Genomic DNA, 21,887 nt, shown 5'->3' on the forward strand with positions numbered 1-21,887 from the left:
AATGAGGCCGTAATTGAATACACAAAATATCAAAATATTATTTCCAATAAAAAAGATTACAAGTAAGAACTTCTAAGTTTGGGCGAAACTGAACATAATATATGTATGTTTAGATACATTTAAAGAGAAATGTCATTAAATGATATGAAAGCTGAAATATACTACTTTTAAATATGCAATTATCGTCCTCCGTAAGGAGCTATAAAACAGGTATCGTCATAGCAACTAAAGATCAAATTATGTATAGCGCAATGAGTAATTTTTTCTCGTGTGTAATAAGATCGTTCATTCATCACCGGATCAGTACCATTTACATTTTTTTTTTTAATTTTCGTACTTTGCACTAACATATCCACAATGGTAATGTTATTTCGTGTCATAAATATTGTGACGAATATTAGCAACACTAAGGGATACTATCATCTCTAAGCCGATGCTAAGCAATGACTTGTATGCACATCCATAAATCAATCATTATGTACCTACATAAACGAATAAATCATTATGTCTACACATATATACGTACACCCAGCGGAGAGAGAAGCACAAACACATGCTTATATCTTATCTGATATGATTTGTGCAAGTATCAGTCACAAGTGTACACGCGCATATGAGAAGCTATAAACGTAGTTATAGCTGAGTAATTTTATAGCTGATAACTAACTAGTAAATTCCAGAAAAGAACCGCCTAGAAATGTCAACGAGGAAACCAAACACTATAAAAGCAGCACCAGTTGAGGCACGACAATCAGTTTTGAATTAAGTACGCTATCTGTCGAACAATAGTAGTGTTATTGTACTTTAATAAAATTCATTTTGCATTATTGAAAAGTGGAGTTATTTATTCAACAGTTTAGTGATCCGAACCTTAGTAGAAAATTTGAAATAAGCGGAATTTCAGTAAATTCGTTACAATTGGTGTCAGAAGGGGAATTGTTGAATAAATTCCAGAGGGCAACAAGGACATGGCAAAGTTAAGTGAATTGAAGATCCAGCAACTGAAGAAGGAGTTGGAGAGACGTGGATTGAATACAACCGGCATTAAACTCGAACTTCAGGTACGACTACGAGAGGCAATGGAATTAGAAGGAATTGACGTGGATGAGTATGACTTTCATATTGATGGCGATGAGACAACAACAAAAATTTAAGGGAAAAATGAAACATCGCAGACAGTTACGAGCACAGACTTGAACATTTTTTTGGCTGCAATATCTGCTCAAACATCTACAGTGTCATATCAACTGGCAGAACAGAAGACACATATTGCAGAAATGTCGTCAAAAATAAAATCGAAGATTGAAGCACAGGAAACACAAATTTCATAACAACTGGAAGAACATAAGACTTATATGGATCCCAACTGGAATCGTAGGAAAACCGTATAACATTTCAGTTGGAAGAACAGAAGACATATTTGGCATCTCAACTGGAAGCGCAAAAGGCACGAATATCTGAAATGTCGGCACAAATTTCGGAGCAGGTATTATCGCAGCTCTTTGTGAAACTGGAAGAGCAGGATGCAAAAATTTTACAACTCGAGGACAAAATTGATGCCGAGATAGAAGCGTTAAAAGGTCGTATGGAGCAGTTACAACTAAACCGCCCAGCTGTTTCAGCAAGCAATCCAAATGTAAAAACACCATCATTTGACGGTTCTGTTGCTTTCCAGGTCTTTAAGCTACAGTTTGAGAAGACCGCAACAGTGAACAACTGGAATGCTGAAGATAAAGTTGCAGCTCTATTCGTAGCATTGAAGGGCCAGCAGCCGAAATCCTACAGACGATTCCCGAAGGAGAGCGGAACAACTATGAATCATTGTTGGCCGCTGTCGAGAGACGTTATGGAAGCGAGCTTAGAAAACAGATATACCAAACTGAGTTGCAAAACCGTTACCAAAAAGCAAATGAGACATTACAGGAGTTTGCTTCGGATGTTGAAAGATTGGCTCATCTTGCAAATGCGGACGCACCCGTGGAATACACTGAAAGGGTAAAGATTCAGAGCTTTATAAACGGCATACGGGACGTCGAAACGAAGCGAGCCACATACGCGAACCCAAAGCAAACATTTGCTGAAACGGCATCCCATGCATTGACTCAGGAAACTGCCTCACTTTTGAGTAAGCCAGCGTACAAAGCCCATCGTGTGGAAGTAGAAAGGCCAGATTGGGTGGACACTATTTTGGAAGCACTGAAGGGACCACGACAGAAAAACTCTGGAGTTATGAAATGTTTAAAGTGCGGCAACCCAGGCCACATTGCACGTCATTGCAGCACCGGTCCTAATAGTTCCAACAATCTGGGTGGCCGTAAACGCAGAGCTGACGGAGATGAGCAAATCTCCAAGTCCACTCAATCGTTAAACTAAAGAGAGTCAGCCGCAAGGGGCGACAGCTGGCTCCCTCAATTGAGTGCCCCATAATCTCTATCTCGCAAATTGGAAGAAGGTCAAGCAATCTTACTGCCGGAGGACATGTGGATGGAAAGGAACGTTTACTGACTGTATATACGGGCGGATCCCATTCCATCATTCGATCAGATTTAGTCAACAAGACAAGTCAATAAGACCATTGCTTGGAGCAAGATTACGTACAGCCACGGCAGAGGACACCCGGGTAATTGGAGAAGTAGCATTTGAAGTAGCAATTGGGAACGTCACGGTACTACACAATTTTATAGTGACAGAGATTGTTGAGGAAATCATAACTGGAGTGGACTTCTTAATCACCAGGGTATCAAGATCGATATGCAAAGCAAGACGATACGATATAAGAACATGGATGTGCCACTTAATTTCGGCTACGAGAGAGGCTACAGCAGTAAACGAGTGCTGGTGGAAGAGAGTCAGCAAATACCACCAAAATCCGAAGCAGTCATCTGGGCAAAGGTTGATAGAGATTGTAGGACAAACAAATTGTGGGTTGGCGAAGCAGCAAACAAATCAGCACTGAACATACTTGTAGGAAAAACCCTGGCTATGACAAAACAAGATGGACGTATTCCGGTAAGAGTACTCAACGAGTTCAAGTCACCACTCAAACTGACCGAAGAGCTATTTTGGGAAGATGCCAAGAGGCTGAAGTAATTATTAACTGTGAACAGCTCCAGGAACACGTTTCATCTAGTAATACTGATCTTTCAAATGACATCACGGCATGAACGCAGGGGCTAGAGGAAGCCTATCAGAGTAGGGCTCCTAAAGTACGCGAACATATTTGACCGGGATGGTTCCAAACCAGGCCGCACCAACGTTGTGAAACATCAAATTGACACTGGAGATGCGAATCCGATCCGTCAAGCTCCACGTAGTGTTCCACTGGCGAAGCGGGAAGTTGTGAGTCAAATCATACAAGAAATGAGAGACGGCGGCGTCATCGAACCATCAGCTAGTCCATGGAGCTCACCGGTAGTACTTGTAAAGAAGAAGGATGGAAAAATGAGATTTTGCGTGGACTACCGGAAGTTGAATGACGGTACGAAAAAGGATAACTACCCATTGCCAAGAATTGACGACACTCTGCACTCGCTATCTGGTACGAAATGGTTTTCCACACTGGACTTGAAAAGCGGCTACTGGCAAGTTGAGGTGAAGGAGGAAGATAAAGAGAAAACAGCCTTCAGTGTCGGTGATGGTTTTTGGCAATTTACAGTGATGCCTTTTGGACTTTGTAATGCACGAGCTACTTTTGAGAGACTCATGGACCAGGTACTGAAAGCACTACATTGGAAAACATGCTTGGTGTACCTGGACGACATCATCGTATTGTGCAAGAACTTCGATGAACATCTTAAGAACTTGGAGGAAGTTTTCCAGAGAATAGCTGGCGCTGGTCTGAAGTTAAGTCCCAAAAAGTGTGCGCTGTTTAAAAATAAAGTAAATTATTTGGGTCACAAGGTAACGACAGAGGGCATCTGCACTGCGAACGAAAAGATAGAGGCTGTAAAGGATTGGCCAAGACCACAGAGCCTAAATGAATTGAGAAGTTTCCTTGGGCTGTGCACATATTACCGCCGATTCGTACCAAATTTTTCCAGCGTAGCCCACAGCCTCCATGAGCTTACAAGAAAAAATAAAGCTTTTGAATGGAAGAAGGAGCAAGAAGTTGCTTTCCAAGAAGTTGCTTTCCAATGTTAGCATATCCGATTCCAGGAGCAACATTTATTCTAGATACAGATGCGAGTGGATATGCTATAGGAGGCGTTTTATCACAACTGGTCGATGGACAGGAGAAGGTAGTTGCATATTACAGCCGTTCGATTGGAAAACCAGAGAGGAACTACTGCGTTACGCGGAGAGAGCTGTTGGAATTGGTAGAGTGCATTAAACATTTTCACAAATACCTCTACGGCCAGCGATTCCGTTTCAGGACAGATCACGCAGCGTTGAAATGGCTTCTGCGGTTCCGTAATACGAAGGACAATTGGCACGGTGGATCGAGCGACTACAAAGCTATGACTTTTCCATTGAGCATCGAAAAGGTAGTACCCATGGAAATGCCGATGCAATGTCACGAAGACCATGTAGTTTGGAATGCAAGCACTGTTCAAAAGCCGAGGCTAAAGAAGACATTATAGATATCCGGATAATGACTAGAACGTGTACGGATGAATGGGATAAGGAACAACTAAGAAAGTGTCAGCTAGAAGATACAGATCTGTCACATGTTATGCAAGGGCTCGAATGATACGAAAGACCAAACAGAGAAGAGATGTCAGCAGAGAGTCCCATTGCGAAGTCATATTGGGCACAGTAGAACACTTTAGAATTGATATCCCGTTGCCTTCATCGAGTATGGGAGAGTGAGGATGGTAAATGCAAGAAGAAACTGATAGTTGTTCCCAGAAAGAGGATTCCTTAATTAAGCAGAGATTCTATTGGGTTGGTTGCCGTCAGTCGGTCACCGAGTGGATTGCCAACTGCGAAGTTTGCAACTGAGCGAAAGGGCCCAAAACACGAAGTCATAGCCAGATGAAGCAATATAACTCAGGTGCGCAATTTGAAAGGATCGCTATGGATGTCGCAGGTCCATTTCCTACTAGCAACTGCGGAAACAAATATGTACTGGTGGTTATGGATTATTTCAGCAAATGGACAGAGGTATACCCAATCCCAAATCAAGAAGCAGAAACAGTAGCAGAAGTGTTTATAAGCAATTGGGTTGCAAGGTATGGTGTACCAATAGAGTTACATTCTGGCCAAGGCAGGAATTTCGAATCAGCTGTGTTCCAGGAAATGTCTAAATAATTGGGCATTCGAAAAACACGGACAACTGCATTGCATCCTCAGTCCGATGGTATGGTGGAACGTTTCAATAGAACCTTGTAGGAGAATTTAAGGAAAGTAGTAGACAAGTACCATAAGGAGTGGGATACCCGCATACCATTATTCTTGATGGCTTACCGATCAGCAGTGAATGAGACAACGGGCCAAATCCCTGCAAAAATAATTTTTGGCAATGAGCTTCGACTGCCAGCTGATTTGAAGTTTGGGATAGATGCCGATGCGGAGAGAAATGTCAAGAAATCCACTGGTGTCTTGGAAGAAGAGCTGAGAGATATACACGATCTTGTAAGACAACGAGCAAAGATTATGAGATACAAGATGAAAGCCCGATACGATAAAGCAATTAATTCGGAAGGTTTTCAGGAAGGAGATTTGGTGCTGTTATACAACCCACAACGAAAAAAGGTTTTTCCCCGAAATTGCAGTGTAATTGGGAAGGCCCATACAAAGTTATAAAACGGATCAACGATGTAGTGTACCGCATAAAAACCATTGGCAAACCACTAACCAAAATGAAAATGGTTAATTTGGAAAGGCTGGCAGCGTTTAGATCGAGAGATTAGTCTGATCGGGACGATCATACTTAGGTGGAGGGCAGTGTGACGAATATTAGCAACACTAAGGGATACTATCATCTCTACGCCGATGCTAAGCAGTGAATTGTATGCACATCCATAAATCAATCATAATGTATCTATGTACATAAACGGATCAATCATTATGTCTACACATATGTACGTACACACAGCGGAGAGCGAAGCACAAACACATGCATATATCTTATCTGAGATGATTTGTGCAAGTATCAGTCACATATATGTACACGCGCATATGATAAGCTACAAACGTAGTTATAGCTGAGTAATTTTATACCTGATAACTAACTAGTAAATTACAGAACAGAATCGAGGAAACCAAACACTATAAAAGCAGCAACAGTTGAGGCACGACAATCAGTTTTGAATTAAGTATGCTATCTGCCGAGCAATAGTAGTGTTATTGTACTTTAATAAAGGCCATTTGAATTATTGAAAAGTGGAGTTATTTATTCAACAGTTTAGTGATCGAACCTTAGTAGAAAATGTGAAATAAGCGGAATTGCAGTAAATTCGTTACAATATGTTGCCAATTTTGCGATGATTAAAACTAAAAACAATTTTACAAAAAATTAGATTTGGTCAATAATGAGTTTTTCTCAAATCTGCATTCTGCAAAATTATAAAGTGATTCTAACGGCTTGCAAAACTTTCAAATTTTCTTCTACAAAATGCCCATTTTTCCAAATTTCATACAATTTTTAATTTGCGTTCACCCGTCAAGTTTCTTCCCTTTGCAAGTATTTGTTAATACATTTTCCCAATTTTTTTCATTTTTTTAAATTTTCGACATCGAAAAAGTACGCGTGGCTATTATCCAATTTGCAGCTTTTTCAATACAAACAGACTTTCAGTTCACATAAACTGTGTACCAAATTTGTTGAATATACCTCAATTTTGCACATTCCGTTAACGGGCGAATAGATTTCGCCTTTTTTAAAAGAAACAGTTTTTGTAAAAAAAAAAACATCCTTGTACCAAATTTTGTTAGGGTTGGTCGATTTTTGTTCACTGGCATTAATAATAGGGAGACAACCTAACAATTTCTTTAACTGTCGTACTTTGCCATATCATATCGCTACTGAGATGAAATATCAGTATAAGATATAAAATTGTTTGCTACCATGAGAACTTTGTGGGCAACTTAATTGGGCATTGTCGACAACCGATTCTGTTAATTTTTACAAAGTGTATGTATAGTGAAAAGCTCAACCTCCATGCCAAAGTTCAACATCAAATCTTTTGACTTACGGCGTGCAACTTTAAAATGTTCTGCTTTTGAATATTGGCGGGCCACGGCCATTTTCCAAAACTTTAGCAAATTTCTATTTCTCATCATAAAGTCAGCCCCAAGCTCAAGTTTCGTATTCTAACTGATAATAAGTTATCACATTTTTTCCATTTATTCAACTTTAAATCAAAATTTTTTTAAGTATGCTCGTTCGCCGGCCACCGTGGTGTGATGGTAGCGTGCTCCGCCTATCACACCGTATGCCCTGGGTTCACATCCCGGGCAAAGCAACATCAAAATTTTAGAAATAAGGTTTTTCAATTAGAAGACAATTTTTCTAAGCGGGTCGCCCCTCGGCAGTGTTTGGCAAGCGCTGCGGGTGTATTTCTGCATGAAAAGCTCTCAGTGAAAATTCATCTGCCTTGCAGATGCCGACCAATTTGTAGGGAAAAGCAAGAGGAGCACGACGCAAATTGGAAGAAAGCTCGGCCTTAGATCTCTTCGGAGGTTATCGCGCCTTACATTTATTTTTTTTTATGCGCGTTCGCCAAATGCTTCTGTTAGTTTTCAAAAAGTTTATATACAATATTGTGTCGAATATTAGCATCTCTAAGCTGATACTAAGTAAATAAAGGCACAACAACAATAAAGCAAGCTGCCACTCTAGTGTACATCAAATCAATCATCATTTATGCACATACATACAACATACATACAACGAAGAGATACTTACAAACACATATAGTCATCAGCCGAAGTTGATTCTCACACATGCACACGTATATATGTAGCTCAATTACCAAGCAGGAGATCCAGCAGAAGGCGAAACGTCTAGACTTTAGTAGAAATGTGCGAATGAATCGACGGAGAGTATAAAAGCAACGCAAGCTGAGTAATCAGTAATCAGTTTGATTTAAGCACGCTATTGCTTGTGGAGTATAAATTTTATTGTGAAGTACTCTCAAAATAGTCTAATAAAGCCCATTTTGCATTATTGAATTTTTGAGTTATTTATTCAACAGTATAGCGATTCGAACGTTAGCAGAAGGTTTGGAATAAGTGGAATTTCCCAAAATTCGTTACAATATCAAGGTTAAGGTTCATGGCAAATCTACACGATCTTCAACGGCTTTGATTTATGGCTTGAACAAATTGTCTCCTTCCAAATGTAGGCGTTGCTACGCCCATTTTACTTATTTTGTTAAATTTATTTTTATCTTCACAAAATCAATCCAATGCATTATTGCATTTTTTCAATTTTTCGAAATTCCGATATACATTTTTTTTAAGTGGACGTGGTCAACAACCGATTTCATTAACTTTTGTTAAGTGTATTTATAATAGCAAAGACAACGTCCATGCCGAATATCTACACAATATCTTCAACGCTTTTGAATTTGAATTTGAATTTTTTGAATTTTTTTCTTCTATATGTGGATGACGCCCTCTCAATTTCAAAAAATGTTACCCATTTCTATTTCTCGTCATAAAGCCAACCCACATGTCAAGTTATATCACTTTCTCGATATTTAGTAATGAGTTATCGCGTTTTTTCATTCCATTTTCCGATTTTCAATACTAATCTCTTCTGGGTACAGATATGCCAATAACAGAATTTCGTAAAGATGTCTTTATTTTTGCTCAAGATATATATGTACATTTAAAACAAGTTCTAAATATTGTATTAAAAATATTACAAACAAAAGGGCCTGCCAAATTTAGGATAACAACTTTCGAATTTTTCGTCAGGGGTGGGACACGCTAATATTGTTCGATACGCCTAATAATAGGAATATAGGGCTTTTATAAATTGATATTTAAGTCAGCTTCATTAAAGAAAAATGATTAGCGTTAGTTATTTTTGTTATTCATCATTCGGGTGGTAAATTACAAATTGTTTGACAGTTTTTTCAAAACAAGGTTTTTCAACCTAATTGAAATTTTTAAGTCAGCACTTCACTTTAAGAGTAAAAAGAGGTATTGAGGTGTTAACGGACAAGCGGACGAAATTCAATACTTTTTTTTACTCTTAAAATTAAGTGCTGACTTTAAAAATTCAATTAGGTTGTAAAGGCTTGTTTTGAAAACGTGTCAAACAATTTGTGATTTACCACTCGAGTGATTAATAACAAAAATAAGTAACGTTACACATCTTTATTTAATGAAGCTGATTTAAATATCAATTTATAGAAGCCCTATATTCTTTTTGTTAGATGTATGGCACAGTATTAGCTGTGTCCCACTCGTGACAAAAAAGTCGAAAGTTGTTATCCTAAAATTTTGCAGGTCATTCTTTTGTTTAATATTTGTAATACAATGTTTAAAACTTGTTTTAAATATATTGTAACGAATTTTGGGAAATTCCGCTTATTTGAAACCTTCTGCTAACGTTCCATTCGCTAAACTGTTGAATAAATCACTCCAATATTCTGTATTGCAAATTGGTCTTTATTAGACTACTTTGGGAGTAGTACAATTATACTTCACTTCGCAATTGATAGCGTGTTTAAATCAAACTGAATACTGATTCCTCAGCTTGCGCTGCTTTTATACTCTCTCTTGCCTCGTCGGCATGTTTCTCCAAAGGTCTAGTAATTTCGCGAATTTCATGCTTGGTTACAAGCTATATACATGTATATTTGTAGTCTGTAGCCATATGCGTGTGTATGTGTGAGTAACTACCTCGGCTGATGACTACATATTATATCCCTTCGTCGCCTTCTACATAAGAGTGGCTGCTTTATTGTTGTTGTGCATTTATTTAGTAGCAGCTTAGTGATGCTAATATTCGTCACACTGCCCTCCACCTAAGTCTGTTCGTCCGGATCAGAGAAATATGAAGGAACTTCAGACTTGGCAATTGAAGTTTATTACGCCTTGCCCATTCACATACAAAATTTTGCGAAGCACTATTATAAACATTCTCCCTATACAACAAGAATACTTGCTAACATATTTTGTGCCGTATTCGATTGTTATATTGCAGTTTTTAATTGCGAAAAATGTTAGAAAATTTACCAACTTGTGGGAAAAATAATTTCACTTCTTATGATTTGCTTGCAACAAAATTTGGGAGTTGGCTACTTGGCTTAAAAATACGTGCAATCTACTCATAATGCATAAGCTTGTTGTAAACTCATCTTAATGAAAAACTGCTTATGTGTCGGGGCGTTAAGAGTGGCTGCTTTAGTGTTGTTGTGCATTTATTTAGTATCAGATTAGTGATGCTAATATTCGTCACAATATATAACAATTCAGTTTTGACTTCTTTGAAAATGTTTAGGAATTATTCAACAATGAAATATGTCCCACCGGTGACAAGTATGCAGAAACATTTGTAAGAAATAAATAGGCATTGCTAATACACCATATAACCCTCATAGAGATATCAACTAATTAGGTCCAGTAGAAATTTTAATCAAAATACGACATTCATGAAGTTGGTTTTTTCATGGCCCTTAAATCTGAGTCAAAGCCTAAGAAGGTAAAATTTTTTTAAATTTTCCATACCTCAAATTTATCTAGCCCATGAACTGATTCCATGACGCAAATCATATTTTGAACCTTTGGAATACTTTATTTTCTATTGAAAGTTCATTAAATGATTTTAATTCGAACATGTCCCACCCGTGGCATTTATATTTTGGATTTTAGCAATGAAAGCATTTAGAAGAATTTATTATTTTTACGGAATTTGGTCTCCAAATGTTCGTTTGTCTACAGATATTTCAACAAAACAGCGACTTTCAAATATTCCCACCCGTGACAGTTATGAAATTTATTATAATTTGCATATATACATAGAAAGATATTGTGACTTTTTCTCATAACAGTAATGGTTGAAAGTTTACTAGAACCAGAAATCTCCTGCTGGTTTTATTAGAATGCTTCAACAGGGATGAACCACCCGTGACGATGGAACATCGCAATAGTAGATCAAATTGCATTACTACAACGGATTAGGGGGGTTAGAATATACCCGCGGCAGGTATGCCTGTCGTCAGAGGCGACTAAAATATCACACTGATTCAAGGGGTTATGTGGCGCAACCGCTTCAAGGGGTTGCCAGCGTAATATATAGCTTCTCCAACCCAATTGTTAACCCCACTTACCCGTGACGAATCCTGTTTCTTTAACAGCGGGGCTCTGGCGACCCCAAGTTCCTTATGGATCTAGGGGGTAGTGGGAGGGATTGCCTAAAAGGTTCAATGTGGTTATATCAAATCGTTCACGAGATAGTCGTGCTAGTAACTTATGGATGCTTATTACCGGAATATACCGGATCTGCACCCGGCAAAGGACCATCAACATCGATAATACTCCCCAGGCCTTCTGGGAGTGCCCTTATTGCGACAAGAACAACAACAACATCAAATCTCATTTATGCTGTTACTGATAACATTGCAGTAGAAAAATCAATATTAATCATTTTTTAAAAAGGGGTGAGAACCAAATACTGTGCATCCAAACGTCCAAACAAAATAAGAAACAAATCATTTGTACATTACAAAACCGAACGCAAAATAATAAAATAATAGTTTTCTTGGGCCCACTTGCAGAACGACAAGTTAACTTTTTAACTCAGAGTTAACCTGACATGGGGGGTTAAACTCATAAATTTGTGACACAATTTTTAAATAACTCTGAGCTAAAAAAAATAACTTGCCATTCTGCAAGTGGGCCTTAGTACATTGGACCAAACCGTGCAAAATTCGAAATCGATATATTATCGAAAACAAACCCATAACTTTTCGATAGCCAAACGATATATCATTTCAAATGTATTCTTTTTATACTCATCTGAGCAGAGCTCACAGAGTATTTTAATTTTTTTCGCATAACGGTACCCCGTAACGGATAAACTAATCGAGATAGATATAGACTTCTATATATCAAAATGATCTGGGCGAAAAAAGAAATTCATTTAGCCATGTCCGTCCGTCTGTCCGTTAACACGATAACTTGAGTAAATTTTGAGGTATCTTAATGAAATTTGGTATATAAGTTCCTGGGCACTGATCTCGGATCGTTATTTAAAATGAACGAAATCGAAAATTTCGAAAAACCGAAAAAGTGCAATAATTCATTACCAAAGACGGAAAGCGATGAAACTTGGTAGGTGGGTTGACCTTATGACGCAGAATAGAAAATTTGTAAAGTTTTGGACAATGGGCGCGGCACCGCCCACTTTTAAAAAAAGGTTATTTAAAAGTTTTGCAAGTTTTAATTTGGCAGCTGAGTATGTAATGTTCGGTTAGACCCGAACTTAGCCTTCCTTACTTGTTAATTTTATTTTCGTTTTGGGTTGGCTCTACAGTTATTTTGAAATAGTAAAGCTCATAAGAAATAAAGTAAAGTTTATAAGAATAAATACACATTTCCAAAAAAATAACCTACCCCAAAAATATAGAGGAGGTATGCAGGCTGTCAATGCTTATCATTACGGGAGCCCTGAAAAAATCCCCTTCGGCTGCACCATATGCCATTCTGCACATCCAACCTGTAGACTTGGTAGCAAAGAACATAGCGCTAACAACTGCAGCGAGGTTCAGTGCCTCGGGGCAGCTTGAGCGCAGACCACACGGCCATATTAGTATAGCGTCATCAATTACAGGACGAATAGACTACGTGATTCCCTGTCTGCGCTTCGAGGGGCTCTTGAAGCCACAATATAGGTGGATGGTTGGCGCAAGGGTGCTCAAATGGCGGACGAGGCGATACATGTGTACACAGATGGTTCCAAAGTAGTGGAAGGAGTAGGGTCTGCGGTATAATATCCTGATCCGGAAAATACAGATCATGCAGGCTGCCAGATCACTGTAGAGTTGTCCAAGCGGAATTATTAGCCGTAACCAAAGCAGTAGAAACACTGGAAGAGAATAGCTTAAGCTGCAACTGTGTTAACTTTTATATATTGACAGCCAAGCAGCAATTAAGGCAATAATCTCGCATAGCACAGCATCTAAAAGTGTGTTAGAGTATAAGCAGTCTCTGGACAGAATGAGGACAGGGAGAAGAATGGAAGTATATTGGGTCCCAGGGCATATGGAAATAGATTGGAATGAAAAAGCGGACGATCTAGCTAAAAATGGTGCATCTGAAGCTTGCTCCGTAGACGTCCCAATTAGATTGAGCGGGATTAAGAGAACACGAGAGGTGCACATGATCGACCAAGCGGGAAAGGCGTTGGTCCTAGTGTGGGGCTGTAAAGTGTCGAAGACTATTTGTCGATCTTACAACCTTAGACTAACAAAGAGAGGACTGTAGACTCATGACGGGTATTACGACTGGACACTACCTTCGGGCAGTGATAGCAGATATATGAAGTGCGGATTGGAGGAGGAAACGATCGAGTACGTTTTGTGCTCGTACTCTGCGCTTGCCACGCTAAGACTCCAGCTATTAGAAGTGATACAGCTGTCAGATCTAGAAGCAGCAAGAGGCATCGCACCTATAAAAATTATAGTATTTGCCAAGAGAACGGAGCTGTTTTATAACATAGGGCCTGGTTTTTGATAGGGGTTTTTAGTTTGCTCGTTAAACAAACTTCTGCAGTGGAATTCAGTAACTTTTTTAACGATATTTGGCATCGCTTTATTGCTAATCGACAATTATAACGATTTCGTTATTCAGTAACTATTTGTTTATCGACGATCAGTTGTGTTGTTAAATAAACGGCAAGTAAATTGGCGGCGTTAAAATTCACGAAATTAATATTTCTCGCAATTTTAGTTAAAAAAGAAAATCGGAACTTTAATTAAATACTTTCAAACACGAAAAGCAGCTTTATTTATAAATCAAATGGCATTTTAGTACTTGGCGTACGTTTTATCACAAGATGAAGAATTACTAAGCCCATCGCCAGTGGACAGACGCCTTCTTTGAGAACTAGATAACCCATTCCACGTGAATGCAACGGAGTTTCGAAAGCTGTACCGACTAACCCCACACTTGGCTCATGATATTATTTCTCAACTTGATAGTAAATTAAGTGGTACAAGAATAACTGCGATATCAACAGGCAAAAAAAGAAATTAATACCGCATTTACTTAGCTTTTGTTAAAATATGTAAAAACTTGCACAATAACGACTTTTAAAAGCAATTAGCATACGGAATAAATTTATTTTTGGCATCCCTTTTGTGCTTTTCGCATTTTTTAGTTTCGTTAAGCTGTGCTCCCACCTTCTACTATTAAAGTGATATTTAAATGTCATTTATTTCCAGTCGTTAAAACTAAGTTAGTGAATAATACAATCGATAAGGCAAGCGACAAAATCGTTAATTAAAATCTCCATAAATCGCATCGTTATAAGTTATTGAATTCCACTACTGGTAACACTACGGACTCATTCAGTCTATGTGAGATTCTCATGGACCGGCCTTATAACAATAACCACGAGAATTAATTATCTTCGAAAATTGGCTATGTTTTTGCACCACTCGGCAACATAAATGTAGATATGCAAAACAGCAAAAATTTGTCTCAACAATACTGTTTCAAATCTCAGACGGGTTTATTATAAAAAATGAAAACGGACGAAAAATCAAAACTGTAGCACGTTCTTAGCCGCAGATTTTAATATTGACTCACTGTGAGTCGGAGCTTAAACCCAAATACATACATACATATGTGTATGCTTCGAAATTTGTTCAGAACATCCGAATTCAAATGAAAATAATTAATTTTGAATTTTATTTTTATAACCGCACTTTTTGTATGTATCACTTTTTTGCAATTGGGTACATGGGTTTATTACCAAGTACAGACCACTTTTTGTTTGTGTACCAGGGTAATTCATGTACCATGCCGTAGTTAAATGCAAGTGCCTTTAACCGAAACGATTTATCATGGTTACTGAAAATATCGTATCGAAGATGTGAACCGAAAAAGTAAATAAAAGGAAATATAACAGAATGGCACTAATATTAAGTCACAAACTTCAACAAGGGCCAGGTAGTCGATTGGTTAAAGACAGCCGCATTTAACAACGGCTAACATGTTGGTACGTGGGATCAAATCTCAGTACCCGAAAAGGATCTAATAACGGATCGGCACACACTGGGTAGAAATGGAACATTTTGTTTAATTAATCTTTGCAGCTCCGGCTCAACAGTTCAATTCTAAATGTAAAAATCTTTCTATATAAACAAAAAAAAAATATCAAAAGTGGTTCGTAGAAATAACGACCTGTAAAGATTAATGAAACAAAATATAATCCACACAGCGCTGTTTTAAAATGTTTAAGACTTAATGTAAGTTTTATAGTTAGTTCCATTATAACAAAAAATTGGAGAAGGAAACATATGTGTTTAAAGGGCGTGGCACATCCCCTTTTTTGATCAAGTAATTTTCTACATTCCTTGAGCCATAAGTGGAAACTGTCGGTAAGAAAGTGCAAAAGAAAAAATTTAGAATTTTTTTGAGCATACTTTTCAACCTAAATTGAAAAATCAAGTTTTAAAAATAAACAAAATTTTTGATTTCACTGTAATTTTGTTTTTCCATTTTTAATGCATATGAAATGCGCATCAACAAACATACATATACAACCGCGATAATGTATGTAATGAGGTCGCGTAGGGTCGGAGTGGCGATCTGTTGGTGAAGATGGTAACTGTTTGTGTTTTTTTAGTGGAAGGAAATTGTCCCGCGATGATGGTGGCTGTTGTGAATCAAATCTGTGCAAATTTGTCTGAAATGGTCACTATTTCACCAAAAATTTGTAATCAGCGGCATGCCTTATGTTATCCACGTCTTATTCCTACTTAGATAGAGGAAGACATCCCTCAAGATGTGCACTACAACTCTTGGCGAAAAAGGCCCTGTGAGTTGGAGTCGATGCATTTCCATGTTTTGCTGTCTTGGGAATACCTACAGTGGATCCCTTCCATGTCTATTTCATACATTTCTGCACATTGCAAATATAATAAAAATTTTTTGTGTTATTTGTATGATATATCAGCATAAAAAACAATTTAGAATGTAAAAACAACTATCACAGTTCTGAAAACTTTTTACCTACATAAATTATTGCAGTGCTGGAAAGTTGCAGTGGAATATTAGTTTAGGTACCTAAAATTTAGGCGAACTCGCACCCAGCCTTATTAGACGTGCTTACTTGTTATGATCGAGTATAAAAAAAATTATGCTGACAACATTAGTAATAACATTACCAGGGTCAAAAATAACTGATTCAATGAACAAAGTGGTTTAACATATGCGACTTACATATATACATAAACACGCCAGCACACTATGCAAGTAATATTAAATATGTACATACTTCTGTATATATGTATGTATATTTTATATATTTGCTTTTTGCTGTTCAGAATATTTGGGAAAGCCCATTTGGTTATCACAACAATGGTCTCTTAGTTTTTTTCAAGTACGGGTACGTGCAAACAAAAAATATGGCACAAAATCATCGAGGTGGAAAATTTAGTTGCAGTAAAAATAAAAAAAATCAACTTCATTAATAATGACCCCGAATGTTTGTTGGGTTGTTTGTTTAAAATAAAAACGAAATTTGTTTCCCATATTTTCTAAAGGATTATTTTAACCTTTCTTCCTGGTAAATATTAGGGTATTTACCGATTTTTACCATATACATATAACCAATTTACCGGGTATTTACCATTCCGATATTTGACCTATTCCCATCTCTATTCATTATTGAAATAATTTTTCACTACCATTAGTTAGATTTTAAAATGGCATACCTTTCGATTTTTCGCCAAAATTAATGCCAAAAATTATTTCGGAAAACTTGCAAAAAATAATGCAAATAATGAATATTCAAAATACAATTTGACACTTTCAAATACAGATATTACGGAATTTGAATAAAGTAAGTATAAGGTTTTAATCGATTGAGTTTTCATTCCCGAAATGACGATTAGATTTGAAAAGTCTGAAATGATTGTAGTTCCCTTTTGGCAATGGTCGTCCGATATGAGCCTTATATTATACACTATATGAGTCTAAATAGGAATCTAATAAGACTCCTAATACGCTAATAAAAAACTCAGAATTCGCTCTTATACGGCTCTATTCGGTGTCATTTATGTGTTTTAAATTGGAGATTAGGATTTGCCCGTTCAGGGCGGATTTTGGATGCAGATCCGAAGCAAAGATATTAAGGGGAGTATCATTTAAATAAGAGTTGTCACTATCAATATGAAGCTAAATAAAGTGACATACGCCATAATTCCTGACATACCACAATGGTTCTTCGGTTATATGGTCGCAATACAGCAAAACATAAGGCAAACAACTTGCACTTGTGCATAGGTACAGCAACAATTACGATCAAGACACGAAGCGAGGATAATGTTATTCCACAACATTACCACACGTTTTTGAATTTTATAACGGTGTCTTGCATAAGCTATGCAATTAAATTTTCATTTGAAATAAGAAATTCCTAGAAAAGATATGAAATTTTGCTACGCAGTTCCTTTTCTAATTTAACACTCTTGGTATACGGCTCCTAATTTTCGTCATATAGGAGGCATATACATATGTTAGGTTAGGTTAGGGTGGCTGCCCGAGGGCACACTTAGGCCAGTAGTATTAGGCCCGTTGTGATACCACGAAAAACCGTTACCTTTCCTCTTCGAACCATTTTGAGGACCTGATGAAAGCTACCAGGTCCTTGACGTCATGCTCCACAACCTGGCTCAGATCATCAAGAAATGGAGCTCCCAGAAAGCGCTGCCGTGCTCAGCTCAGTGCTGGACAGTTGCAAATGAGGTGAACCACCGTTTCCTACTCCTCATCCGCTTTACAACTCCTACAGCGACGACGATAAGGCGCTCCTAACCTTTCTGCATGCCTACCTATGAGGCAATGACCCGTTAGTGCCCCCACAAGTGTGGAAATTGTATCCCTTCTTAGACTGTACACGTGACGGGATATTTTAGGATCCCATTTAGGCCAGGTTTCTTTCGATGTTCGACACCCTGCTGTTTGTAGCCATCTTTCGTCGGCTTGACGGTAGATGTGCTCTTTTAGCATTAGCTTGCATGTGGACAGGGGCATACCTAAGCGTTCTTGTCCAGGAAGAACCTCCCTGGTTGTACCCTGCCTAGCGAGTTCATCTGCAATACAGTTTCTCTCGATATCCCTATGTCCAGGGACCCATGTGAGGTGTACACGGTTCTATTGAGCCATCTCTAGAAGAGATCGGCGACAGTTTAGTGCTAGTTCAGAATTGAGCGAGTGGGAGCCAAGAGATTTTATGGCAGCTTGGCTGTCGCTGAAGATAAAAATTTCTTTGCCGACATTGTATGTCCCTATCCTAGCTGCGGCTCGCATTATGGCTGCAACTTCTGCCTGGAATACACTGCAGTGGTCGGGTAGTCTGAATGAGAGCTGGAGGTCAAGATCCCTTGAGTATACTCCACCTCCAACTCTACCGTTTAGCTTGGAGCCGTCCGTGTATATGGAAATTCTGCTGCCCATAGCGAGGCACTTATCTGACTCCGTCCAGGCATCCCTGCTGGGTATGTTTATCTTAAATTTGGTTTCCGCAACTGTTGTGGTCGCACAGCGATCCATGCTAGGAGGAAGAAAACTGTATTTGTTTAGTATATTTGAGTGTCCTGTGGTCTTGTTGTTCCAACACGACAACTCCCTTAGACGCAGGGCTGACGTTGCCGCTACTTGATGACCAGCTAGATCCAATGGAAGGATGTCAAGAACGACCTGAAGAGCTTCGCTAGGCGTTGTTCTTAGAGCCCCGCTTATCCTTATCATGCTGGATCTGTGGACTTTACCCAACAAGTTTAGGTTTGACGCCTTGCTCAAGGCTGGCCACCATACTACTATCCCATACAGCAGTATGGGTCGGATAGTCGCGGTATAAATCCACCTGCATATGTTGGGGGTGAGTCCCCATTTTTTGCCAATGGCTCTTTTACACGAATATAATGCAATGTACGTCTTCTTTTGTCGCTGAATAATGTTGTCCTTCCAGTTCAGCTTTTTGTCTAAAACTACGCCTAGAAATGTGGCTTTATCTGTCAGGCTTAGGCGCACCCCATTTAGTTCTGGTAGGTTTAACGATGGTATTTTGTATCATTTGGTATATAAGACAAGCTCAACTTTATCGGAATTGACGCTGAGTCCACATCGGGAAGCCCACAGGGAAATCTCTCGCAATGCTACCTGCATCAAGTCGCATAAGGTTTGAGGGATTTTGCCTCGGTAGAAAATCGCTAGGTCATCAGCATATGCCACAACCTTCCCGCTGCCCCAACTAGTATCTCTTAATAGTATCTGTTAGGTGCCAGAGTAGAGGGGAAAGGACCCCACCCTGGGACGTGCCCCTTGCGACAAATCGTGTTATATCAACCTTCCCCAGTGAGGAAAGCACTTTCCTTCCTCTGAGCAGTTGATCAATCAGTCCCACTAGGGGTATATTTATGTCCAGACCAGTTAAAGCATTGTTAACGGCGTCTGGACTTATATTGTTGAATGCTCCTTCAATGTCTAGGAAGGCCACAAGACAATAATCCTTTTCGAACAAGGATGTTTCTATAGTAGAGACTAGGCTGTGTAGCGCAGTCTCCGCAGATTTACCTTTGGTGTACGCGTGTTGATAGCCCGAAATGAGGTTCCTATCAATGTTTGTAGTGAGAAAATCGCTAACTATTCTCTCTAGGGTCTTGAGTACGAAGCATGAAAGACTGATAGGTCTGTAGTCTTTCGGCTCGTAGTGAGAGGCTTTGCCTGCTTAGGAATGAATATGACCGTGGCACTCCTCCATGCACACGGAATAAAGTTCAGAGCCAAACAAGCGGTATATATGTGCCGCAGCCAGTTGGCTGATAACTCCAAAGAGTAGATAAGTTGAGCGGGGACAATCCCGTCTGGTCCAGCAGCCTTAAACGGTTTAAAACTTTTAACTGCCTACCTCACCCTCTCCTCAGTGATGGGTGTATTCACAGCTTGGTTTGCTGCAGGTACTTCCGGTGCGTTGGTCATATTTCCCGGGAAATGTGTGTCCAGGAGCAGCTCTAGGGTTTCCCTTTCTGTGCTGGTCCAGGTACCATTCCGCCTCCACAGAAAGCTAATAGCTGTTTGCGTCTTAGAAAGCACGCACCGTAGCCTTCATGTGTCAACGACACTTTCGACTCCAGTGCAGAAATTTCTTCATGAAGTTTTCTTCGCTTGTCTCAGGACTTTTTTGTAGGTCCTTAGTTTGTCCTTGTATTCTAGCCATTGTGACCCGTCATCAAGGAATTTGGCTTTGTTAAACTGTTCTCTGCAGGATTTACGAAGTAGGTCCAGATCATGGGACCACCAGTGAGGTTTACGATTACCGCGTAGTTTTGGCATTGGACAAGCCTGTCCCAAGGCATTTGAGAATGCCGATGTGAAGGTTTCTACCAGACCCTCTAGCTCCTCCGTTGATGAGGGGCTTTGTGGGGACAGTACTGGTAGTTCTCTTGCTAACAGCTCATTATGTAGTTCCCAGTTTGTATTACGCGGGTTACGTCTCGCAATGGGCTGATCGACGAAGAACTCTAATATTACTTCAATATACCGGTGGTCTCAGAAGGAATTTTCCTCAAGAACACGCCATTTTTTAACCCACCCAAAAACGCTTTCGCTACAAATAGTGATATTTATCTCTTTACGGTTTTTAGTAATAAAAGTTGGTTCATTACCTACATTGCAAACTACCGGTTAGTTGTTAAAAGGTAATCAAAAAGTGACTCACCACGAGTGTTTATGTCGGAACTACCCACTGCACGTGGTGGGCGTTTGCGTCTGTCCCGATTTACAGATGGCCTTTGCTTGTGTCGGCCACCCGATCCTTTACCGTCTTTTGCGGAGGCGGTTCCTCTGCGTCGTACGGCATATAAACGGAGGATAGCGTTAATTGGGTGCCTCCGCTTGCCAAGCTGGTCGCTGTAACGTAACCATTGCTATAATTAGGTAAGAGAAAGGTATTTAGCTCAGACTTTACTAAAATGCAGGTTCTAACTTTACCTTCATCTGCAGCTCGGATGAGCTTAAACCCAATGGCCCCCAATCCGCAAATCCTTGAGTTGTTCACCCAGGGTTCTTGGATAAGGACCACATCGACGTCGCCTTTATAAAGGCGACTGATAACAGCAGCCGAGGCTTCCTTACTTTTGTGCAGGTTTATCTGGAGCAACCTCAGCATTAGCTTGCTCAGACTCCCCTGCCTCCATCACCGTGATGTTGTGATCCTCTCCGTCGCTATCCAGCAGAGCATCCTCCATCGACAAATTGCCCAGAGCCCCTGCGCAATTTGACGTGGCGGAAACCAGGCTTTCGGCGTCGGAGATTTCCGCTTCCACTTCAGGTGCCTCAATGTCCGTGTCCAAAGAGGCACTCGGAAGGGATGCGCGCTGGGCGTCCCCACGGTATACGTGAATTACGACCTCGCAGAGGCCGTAAAACACGTTTCCTTTGCTCTGTCTAAGGGGCTTGAGAGCTTCCTTATTCAGGGCTAACACGACCTGTCTCCTAGATCCTACAGCGTCCGCGACTTGGATGACACTCCAGTCCTGCGTTGGGAGAGCTGGGTTCATTAGTGACAGCATTCTGAGAATTATCTCAGGTCCTGCTGGAATGGCTGAAACACATGCCCTGGCCCTTGGCCGAGCCAGAATGTCCTTCCAGTGGACGACCTCAATAATCGCCCCGGGATAGACTTGTCCCAGCTTTGCGGCTGCTGCCTTGTACAACGCAACAGACCTTGCGTCCTCGCAAGCGAGTACCTTTATTTG

This window comes from Eurosta solidaginis, chromosome 3 (genome assembly GCF_040869045.1).
Source record: "Eurosta solidaginis isolate ZX-2024a chromosome 3, ASM4086904v1, whole genome shotgun sequence".
Classification (NCBI taxonomy): domain Eukaryota; kingdom Metazoa; phylum Arthropoda; class Insecta; order Diptera; family Tephritidae; genus Eurosta; species Eurosta solidaginis.